Source organism: Orycteropus afer, unplaced genomic scaffold, assembly GCF_000298275.1.
Source record: "Orycteropus afer afer isolate SDZICR_OR568_19922 unplaced genomic scaffold, OryAfe1.0 scaffold00092, whole genome shotgun sequence".
Taxonomy (NCBI): domain Eukaryota; kingdom Metazoa; phylum Chordata; class Mammalia; order Tubulidentata; family Orycteropodidae; genus Orycteropus; species Orycteropus afer.
Window position 1 is genome coordinate 5433033 of NW_006921679.1, and position 10162 is coordinate 5443194.

Here is a 10162-nt window from a genome sequence, read left to right on the forward strand (position 1 = left end):
GAAGTAGGATTGCCCAACCTTCCTTCTGAGGAGTGGCTGGTGGGTTTGAACCGCCAGCCCTCTGGTTAGCAGTCAAGTGCCTTAGCCACTATGCTACCAGACTAGTTGATATTTAATCCACTTCTTTATCTTTGCCTTCAAAGTTCAGGGTTTCAGGATCCTCTTCTATATTGGTTTCAATTGGTTTCTCATTGTTTTGTTGCAGAGGGTCTGTGTAGCTGGTCTGCCTATTCCACCATCTTGCCAGAACTCCCCAGAATGTTTCCTTTTTTGTGTGAAACTGTTTTCTTAACTTTTTACAGTAATGGTCTCATACAGTATTTTTCCTTTTGCTATTAACTAACTTTACTAAGCATAATGGGCTCGAAGTTCATTCATGTTATAAGATGTTTTACAGATTTATCATTGTTCTTAACATTGCATAGTATTCCATTGTGTGTATGTACCATAGTTTGTTGATCTATTCCTCTGCTGATGGGCATTTAAGTTGTTCCCATCTTTTTGCTATTGTGGATAATGCTGCAATGAACAAGGGTGAGTATATTTCTGTTTGTCATGGCTCTTATTTCTTTAGGATATATACCTAGTAGTGGGATTGCTGGATCATGCAATGTCTCTATTTCCAGCTTCAAGGAAGTTTCCTACCATTTTTCACAATTGTTGCACCATTTCACAGTCCCACTAGCAATGTATGAGGGTTCCAGTCTGTCTACACCCTCACTTGTGCCCTGAAAGAAAGACTTATTTCTTGTAGTAAGAGATCTTGATTTTGCTGAAAACAAGATCCATATTTTTATCATAAGAGTGACTGAATGACACACTTCTTGGCCACAGCCTGCTACCCAGAAGGAGCAAGTAATTGGACCTATGGGCTCAGGACCATGGTCACAGTGGACATAAAGCTCAATTGGCATAACATACTACACAAAAACATTGTTCTACATCCTACTTTGGTGAGTTGTTGTTGTTGTTAGGTGCCATCAAGTCGTTTCCAACTCATAGTGATCCTATGCACAGCAGAATGAAACACCACCCAATTCCATGCCAGCTCCATGATCCTTGCTATACTTGAGACCTTGGTGAGCAGCAACTGGGATATTGAAAGCTTGCAAGTGGCAATGTAGATGCAACAATGGGCCTCTCCTCATCCAGAGCAAAGAAGAATGGAAAAAAAAAAAAAAAAGACACATAGGAACAATCAGTCCAATGGGCTGGTAGACCATGTGATCCTCAGCCTATATGACCATGAAACCAGAAGAACTAGATGGTGCCTGGCTACCACTGTCAACCTCTCAGAGGAGCAGCTATGTAGGAGATCCTGGATAGAGTGGGAAAATAATGTGGAACAAAAGTCAAAATCATTACAAAAAGGTGGGGGGAGAGGGACCATGTTTGCTGGTATGATAGAGCATGGTGAAACTCTTGCAACCATGGCCCCTAGCTGACCTTCAGGTCTGGAATTGAACCCACACCTGTGGCTTCCAGCCAAACAAAAGACAGGCATATGACCTGAGCATTTACATTAGGTATATACACTCCTTGAAGAGACAAATCATGGGAGAATAGAAGGGCTGTGTATACACAGGGAGATATTTTGGGGGACAGGAGTGCATGGGAGGGAAGGGCACAGTGCTATGGAGAGGAAGTAGGAGAGCTGTTCTTTTTTTACTCTCATATTTTTCTTTCTTCTTTATTCTTCTCTCTCCCCTGTTTTTTCTTTTCTTTTTTTTTTTCTACTTCTTCCCCCTCCTTTTTTCTTAAATCCTGTGAAGCAGGGGCTCTGCCCCACACTGTTTCCCCAGCCAGAAGTGCCAACTTCTGCCCCTCTGCAGAGTAAGAGCACATATCCACTGCAATCATTTTTGATGGCTACTACTTTTCCAGTACTGTGCTGCTTTTGTTTGTTTGCTTGTTTCTCTGTTATTTTCCTTTTCTTGTGCTCTTTCTTCTTAGTTCTTCTCCTTACCTTCCTTTTTTTTTGTTTGTTTGTTTTTTTCAGTTTTTTTATCTTTTCTCTTCCCTCTCATGTTTTTCCCCATTACTTAGGAGCAAATGAACCTACCCAGCCTACTTTCCACACATGCTGCCTTGTTCATTGGACAAGGGCCACAATCTGCTCAAGCATCACTGGATCAACAATAAATGGCAGCCAACATCCACTAAGCCTGCCCTTACTTGTTCTAAACTACCTGCAATTACAGACTCACACCCACAATCCCAACCACTATCAAATTCATCCAGAGGCAGGTTGTAAGCACCTCGGTGCTGCCAAACTAGTGACAAGAGTAGTACATCTACTCCATTGTCCAGATATATTAAAACAAAATAAAACTAAAATCAGGGCTAAGCAAACCAACATACAATCAACAGATGAATACAATAATGCCACTATGTCTCAGAGACAACAGAAAGTTACAAAGCAAAAAAAAAAACAAACAGAAAAATGGGACAAGATGGCTCAAACAAGTGACCAAAATTCAAGGCTTGAAAATCTTCCAGAGAAAGAAATACTATTAAAACTACTTGAAAAAGATTACACTTAGGTCCCTTCAGCAGTTTAATAAGGAGAGCAAGGAAAACAAAGCCAACATCAAGGAAATCATAGAGGAAAAAAAAGTAAAAACACAAAACTCTAGAAGAATTTAGAAAAACAATACAGGAATAAATGGAAATTTAGAAATCATACAAAAACAGCATATAGAAATCCAGAAGTTTATCATCAAATTATCAGAAATAGTGTAATGGAAGGACCAAGAACTAAAATTTACTCTTTGGAAGACAGAATTAGCAAAATTAAAGATAAATCTCTTCAAGCTGTTTTCTTAGAGTAACAATCAGAAAAGGAAAAAAAGCAAGAGATCCTTACTAAGAATTATATAGGACACCATTAAGAGGAATAACATACATGATCAGAATTCCAGAACAAGAAGAGATCAACAAAAGCACTGAGAACCTGATTGAAGATTTATTGGGAGAAAACTTTTCTAATGTCACAAAAGATGAGAAAATATGCATAAAAGACACCCAGCAGACTTCAAATTGGATACACCCCAAAAGAAAATGACTAAGACATATCATAAGCAGACTTTCCAAAACCAAAGACAAAGAAAGAATCCTGAAAGCAGCTCAGGAAAAACAAAAAGTAACCTACAGAGGAGAACAAATAAGAATAATGTCTGATTGCATGATATATCAGCAGAAACAATGCAGGCAAGAAAGCAATGATATGCCACATATAACACTATGAACTAAACAATTCCCAACCAGGAAATACATATCCAACAAAATTGTCCCTCAATTACAATGATGAAATTAGGACATTTCCATTTAACAAATTAAAGGAATTTGTAAAAATTAGACCAAATGTGCAAGAAATGCTAAAGGGCATCCTCTGGACAGAGAGCCAACAACAAACAATAACCTGAGATAAAGACTCATGACACCAACACCCAGAATTCAACCCAGATGCAGATATGTCAAAATAAAATAAACAAACAAGATTGAAAATAGGAAACCAGAGATGTCTATTTGTATATTATGAGAACTGAAAAGCAAAAAGAGGGAATAAATCCTGTAGTTACAGAACTTGCAAAGGGAGAGGAAGTTAAGACAATATCACGATAGAACATACTGTGTTAAACTTTGGAAGATGATAGTAAATTACAGGGTAGCCTCAAAAAAAATTAATAAACATTCTCACCAAAATAAAAAAGAAGAAAATCTTAAAGATTCAGATCTTTAACACTATTACAGTGTATTCAAAACTAATACAGCAGCAGTGAAGAAAATGACAAGAAAATTTGTAAGCAAATGGACTCATCAAAGAAAAATATACGGAACAGAGAAATCATCAGAACAACAACAAGAAGGAAAAAAACAATGAAATGACAGCAGTAATTCATACTTATCAATAATACACTGAACATAAATGGATTAAATGCACCAGACAAGAGGCAAAGCATAGCAGAATGAGTAAGAAAGCATGACCTATCAATATAATGTCTATAGGAGACACACCTTAGATATAAAGACAAAAATAAGCTACAGTCAAAAGATGGAAAAACATATATCAAGCAAATACCAACCAAAAAAGAGCAGGAGTGATAATACTAATTTCTGATAAAATAGATTTGAAGGCAAAAACCAGCAATGAGACAAAGAAGGACGTCATATAATAATTAAAAATTCAATCTAATAAGAGACCATAACCATAATAAATATCTATGTACTTAATGAAAGAGCTGCATAATACATAAATCAAACTTTAACAGAATTTTAAAAAGAAATAGACAACTACATAATAATAGTAGGAGACTTTAACACAGCATTTTCAATGAAGGACAGAACTACTATAAAGAAATTCAATAAAGACACAGAAAATTTAAAGTACATGATCAACCAACTTGACCTCATAGATGTATACAGAACAGCTCTACCAACAACAGAATGATATACATTCTTTTCCAGTGCATATGGAACATCCTCCAGAATAGAATATATCTTAGACCACAAAGTAAACCTCAATAAATTTCAAAATATTAGATTACTACAAAGCATGTTTTCAGATCACAATGCTATAAAATTAGAAATCAAGAACAGGAAGACTAAGGGAAAAAAAAATCAAATACCTTGAATCTGAATTAAATTCCTTCTTAATTAAATCCTGAAATAAACCCCTGCATTAAATTTACTGGGTAATGGAAGAAATATAAAGTGTAATAAAAACATTCCTTGAGTCATGCAAGAATGAAAGCACAACATACCAAAATCTTTGGGATACAGCAAAATCAGTGTTCAGGGGACAATTTAGACCAATGAATGCACACAGGGAAAAAGAAGGAATACCAAATTCAACACTTTAATACAACATCTCCAACAATTAGAAAAAAGAACAGCAAGACAAGCCTACAGTTAGTAGAAGCAAGGAAATAATAAATATTTGAGCACAAATAAGTAAAACAGAAAAACAACAGAAAGAATTATTAATATGTTTAGAAGTTGGTTCTTTGAAAAGATTAATAAAATTGACAAGCCACAGCAAATTTAACAAAAGAAAAGAAGGAAAGAATGCAAGCGACATAAATAAATGAAAGAGGTGATGTCACAATGGAAATAAAAAGGATAATAATAGAATATTCTGAAGGCCTGGGGTTTGGAGGCTGCTTTTTGCTTGAGTGTGGGTCTATATTATGGCTGGGGCCTGAGGTAGGTGGGCCCACGGCTGGGACTGTTTTTCACTTGAGGGTGGCTCTTTATTAAGTCCAGGGCCTGATGTAGGTGGGCCTGGGGCTTGGAGGCTGCTTTTCATTTGGTAATGGCTCTACATTAAGGCCAGGGCCCAAGGTAGGTGGGCTGGGGCTCACTGGCTGCTTCTCACTTGTGGGCAGCTCTATTTTAAGGCCAGTGCTGAGGTAGGGAGGTACATAGGGGTTAGAAACAACTAAGGGAGATGACTTGTCTGTCAGTTTGCCATCCTTTGGTGGCTTACGTGTTGCTGTGAAGCTGGACACTATATCACTGTGTTGCAAACTGCCAGCTAGTTTACCCATGGTGGACAGATTTCAGCAGAGCTTCTCGGCTAAGACAGACTCAGAAGAAGGAAGAGGCCATCCACTTCTTAAAGAAATGGCCAGGGAAAACCTTATGAATAGCAGTAAAACACTGTCTGATATATTACTGGAAAATTTTATGAATAGCTGCAAAACAATTGTCCAATATAGTGCCAGAAGATGAGCCCATCAGGCCAGATGGCACTAAGAATTTGACTGCGGAAGGGCTAACTCCTCAGAGTAGAGACTACCTTAATGATATGGATAGAGTAAAGCTTTCGGTACCTCCATTGCCTGATGTGGCATAACTCAAAATGAGTAAAACCAGATGCAAACATCCATTAATAATTGGAACACGAATGTATGAACTATGAATGTAGGAAAATTGGAAGTTGTCAAAAATGAAATGGAACACATAAAGATCAATATCCTACATGTTAATGAGCTGAAAAGGACTGGTTTTTGACATTTTGAATCAGACAACCATATGATCAACTATGCCCAGAATGACAAATTGGAGAGGAATGGTGTGGCATCCATTGTTACAAAGAGTGTTTCAAGATCTGTCCTGAAGTACAATGCTGTCAGTGATAGGATAATATCCATACATGTACAGAGAAGACCAGTTAATACTACTATTATTCAAATTTACACACCAACCACTAAAGCCAAAGATGAGGAAATTGAAGATTTTTACCAACTTCTGCCGTCTGAAATTGGCCAAACATGCAATCAAGAGGTGCTGATTATCACTGATGACTGGAATGCAAAAGTTGAAAACAAAGAAGAGTTACCAGTAGTTGGAAAATATGACCTTGGTGATAGAAATAATGCTGGAGATTGCATGATAGAATTTTGTGAGACCAACTACTTATTCATTGCAAATACCTTTTTTCAACAACGTAAGCAATAGCTATACTCGTGGATTTCACCAGATGGAATATACAGGATTCAAATTGACTATGTCTGTGGCAAGAGGTGATGGAAAAACTCAGCATCTTCGGCCAAAACAAGGCCAGGAGCTGATTGGGAAAGAGACCATCAACTGCTCATATGCACATTCAAGTTAATGTTGAAGACAATTAAAACAAGTCCATAAGAGCCAAAATATGACCTTGATTCTATCCCTTCCGAATTTAGAGACCATTTAAAGAATAGATTTGATGCATTGAACACCAATGACTCTGAATCTTGCCCTTGAGTGGAGAGTAGCTAAAGCAAATGGAAGAAATGACAAGATGAAAGAGCTGAACAGAAGATTTCAAAGAGCAGTGAGAGCAGACAAAGCCAATTACTATAATGAAATGTGCAAAGACCTGATGTTAGAAAAACAAAAGAGAAGAACAAATTTGGCATTTCTCAAGCTGAAAGAACTAAGGAAAAAAATTAAGCCTTGAATTGCAATATTGAAAGATTTTATGGGCAAACTATTGAATGATGCAGGAAGCATCAAAAGAAGATGGAAGAGATACACAGAATCACTGTACAAAAAAGAATTGGTCAATGTTCATCCATTTCAGGAGTTGTCATATGATCAAGAACCAATAGTATTGAAGGAAGAAGTCAAAGCTGCATGGAAGGAACTGGCAAAGAACAAGGCTCCAGGAACTGACACAATACCCATTGAGATGTTTCAATAAATGGATGTCCCACCAGAGGCACTCATTCAGTTATGCCAAGAGATTTGGAAGACAGCTACCTGGACAGCTGACAGGAAGAGATCCATATTTGTACCCATTCCAAAGAAAGGTGATCCCACAGAATGTTTTTATTGGACAACATCATCAATAACATATGCAAGTAAAATCTTACTGAAGATAATTTAAAAATGGTTGCAGCAGTATATTGACAGAGAATTTCCAGAATGGCAAGATGGATTCAGAAAAGGACATGGAATGAGGGGTATGATTGCTGCTGTCAGATGGATCTTAGCTAAAAGAAAAGAATACCAGAAAGATATTTACTTGTGTTTTATTGACTATGCAAAAGCACTTGATTGTGTGGATCACAACAAATTATGGATAACATTGAGAATGAGAATTCCAGAACACTTGATTATACTCATGAGGAACCTTTTTATAGATTAGGAGGCTGTCATTCAAACAGAACAACGGGAACAATGGTTCAAAATCAAGAAGGGAGTGTATCAAGGTTGTATCCTTCCACCATACTTATTCAACTTGTATGCTGAGCAAATAATCCAAGAAGTTGGATTATATGAAGATGAACGTGACATCAGGATTGGAGGAAGGCTCACTAACAACCTGTGGTATGCAGATGACACAACTTCACTTGCTGAATGTGAGGATGATGTGGAGCACTTACCGATGAAGATTAAAGACTACAGTCTGCAGTACTGATTACACCTCAATATAAAGAAAACAAAAATCCTCACACTGGTCCAATAAACAGATTCATGGTGCATGGAGAAAAGATTGAAGTTGTCAAGGACTTCATACTACTCAGTTCTACTATCAATACCAATGGAAGCAACAGTCAAGACATCAGACAACCTATTGCATTGGGCAAATCTGCTGCAAAAAAGACCTCTTTCAAGTGACGAAGAGCAAAGGTGTCTACTTGAAGAGTAAGGTGCGCCTAACCAAAGCCATGGTATTTTTCAATCACCTCTTACACACGTGAGAGCTGGACAATGAATAAGGAAGACAGAAAAAGAGTTGATGCTTTTGAGTTGTGATGTTGGAGAAGTATGCTAAGAGTATCATGGTCTGCTAAAAGGACTAACAAATCTGCCCTGGAAGAAGTGCAGCCAGAATACTTGGTGGAGGCGAGAATGGCCAGACTTTGTCTCACCTACTTTGGTCATGTTGTCAGAAGGAACCATTCCCTGGAGAAGGATATCATGCTTGGTAAAGTGGAAGGTCAACTTTGAAGGGGAAAGCCCTCAACAGGATAGATAGACACAGTGGCTGCAATGATGTTCGGGGATAGCAAGGATTGCGGAGTTGGCGCGGGATCAGACAGTGTTTCATTCTGCTGTGCATAGTATGAGTTGGAGATGACTCAATAGCACCTAACAACAACAAAAACATGAAGAACTGTAGTCCAACAAATTTGAAAACCTTGAAGAAATGGACAAATTTCAAGATACATTCTGTCTACCCAAACTAACACAAGCTGAGATAAAAAAAAAAAAAAAAAAAACAGATTCATCACAAAAAAAAAAAATGGTCAGATCATTAAAAAAAAAAAAAAAAATCCCAACAACAAAAATGTCCTAGCCCAGACAACTTCACTGGTGAAATCTATTAAACATTCAAAGAAGAGTTGACACCAATTATACTCAAACTATTCCAGAACATAGAAAAAGCTAAATACTCCCAAACTCATTCTTTGAAGCAAGAATAACCCTAATCAAAAAATCAGACAGACACTACTGAAAAAGAAAGTTATAGGCCAATATCCTTCCTGAACATAGACACAAAAATGTCAATGAAATCTGAGCCAATAGAATCCAACAACAAATAAAAAAAAAATAATACATCATGATCAAGTGGGATTCATACCAGGTATGCAAGGATAATTTACCATTAGAAAAACAATCAACATGATCTACCACATAAATAAAACAAAACATAAGAACCACATGATCATATCAATTGATCCAGAAAAGGCATTTAACAAAATCCAGAACTCATTCTTGATTAAAAAAAAAAAAAATCAGCAAAATAAGAATAGAGTGGAAATTCCTCATTACAATTAAAGATAAATACACAGAACCAATGGGCAATATTATACTCAACTGAGAGAGACCGAAAGCATTCCCCTTGTGAATGGAAATCAGACAAGAATGTCCTTTATCACAACTTCTACTCAATACTGTGTTGGTGGACCAAGCCAGAGAAATAAGTCAAGAAGGGGGAATAAAAGCATCCAAATTAGCAAAGACATAAAACTATCTTTATTTGCAGATGTTATGATACTTTACATAGAAAATCCTAGAGACTCAGCAAGATAATAATCCTAATAATAGGATTCAACAAAGTACGAAGGCACAAGATCAACATACAAAAATCTGTCAGATTCCTCTACAATCACAAAGAAAACTCTGAAAAGGAATCAGGAAAATGATATCATTTAAAATAGCCACTCAACGGGTGAAGTAATTAGGGATAATTCTAACCAGAAACACAAAAGACCTATAAAAGAACATTACAAAACGCTACTATAAGAAACCAAAGGAGAACTACGTAAGTGGAAGAATACACCTTGCTCATGGATAAGAACACCACTGAACACAAATGACTGGAAACCAGATGAATTGTGGGAGGATATCAAGAATATTATCCATGAAGAAAGCAAGAGGTCACTAAAAAGACAACAAAAGAAGAGAAGACCAAAATGGAAGACAGAAGAGACTCTGAAACTTGCCCTTGAGCCAAGAGTAGCTAAAGCAAATGGAAGAAATGACAAGATAAAATAGCAGAACCGAAGATTTCAAAGAGCATCTTGAGAAAACAAAGCCAATTACTATAATGAAATGTGCAAAGACCTGGAGTTAGAAAACCAAAAGGGAAGAACAGGCTTGGCATTTCTCAAGCTGAAAGAATTGAAGAAAATATTTAAGCCTCGAGTTGCAATATTGAAAGATT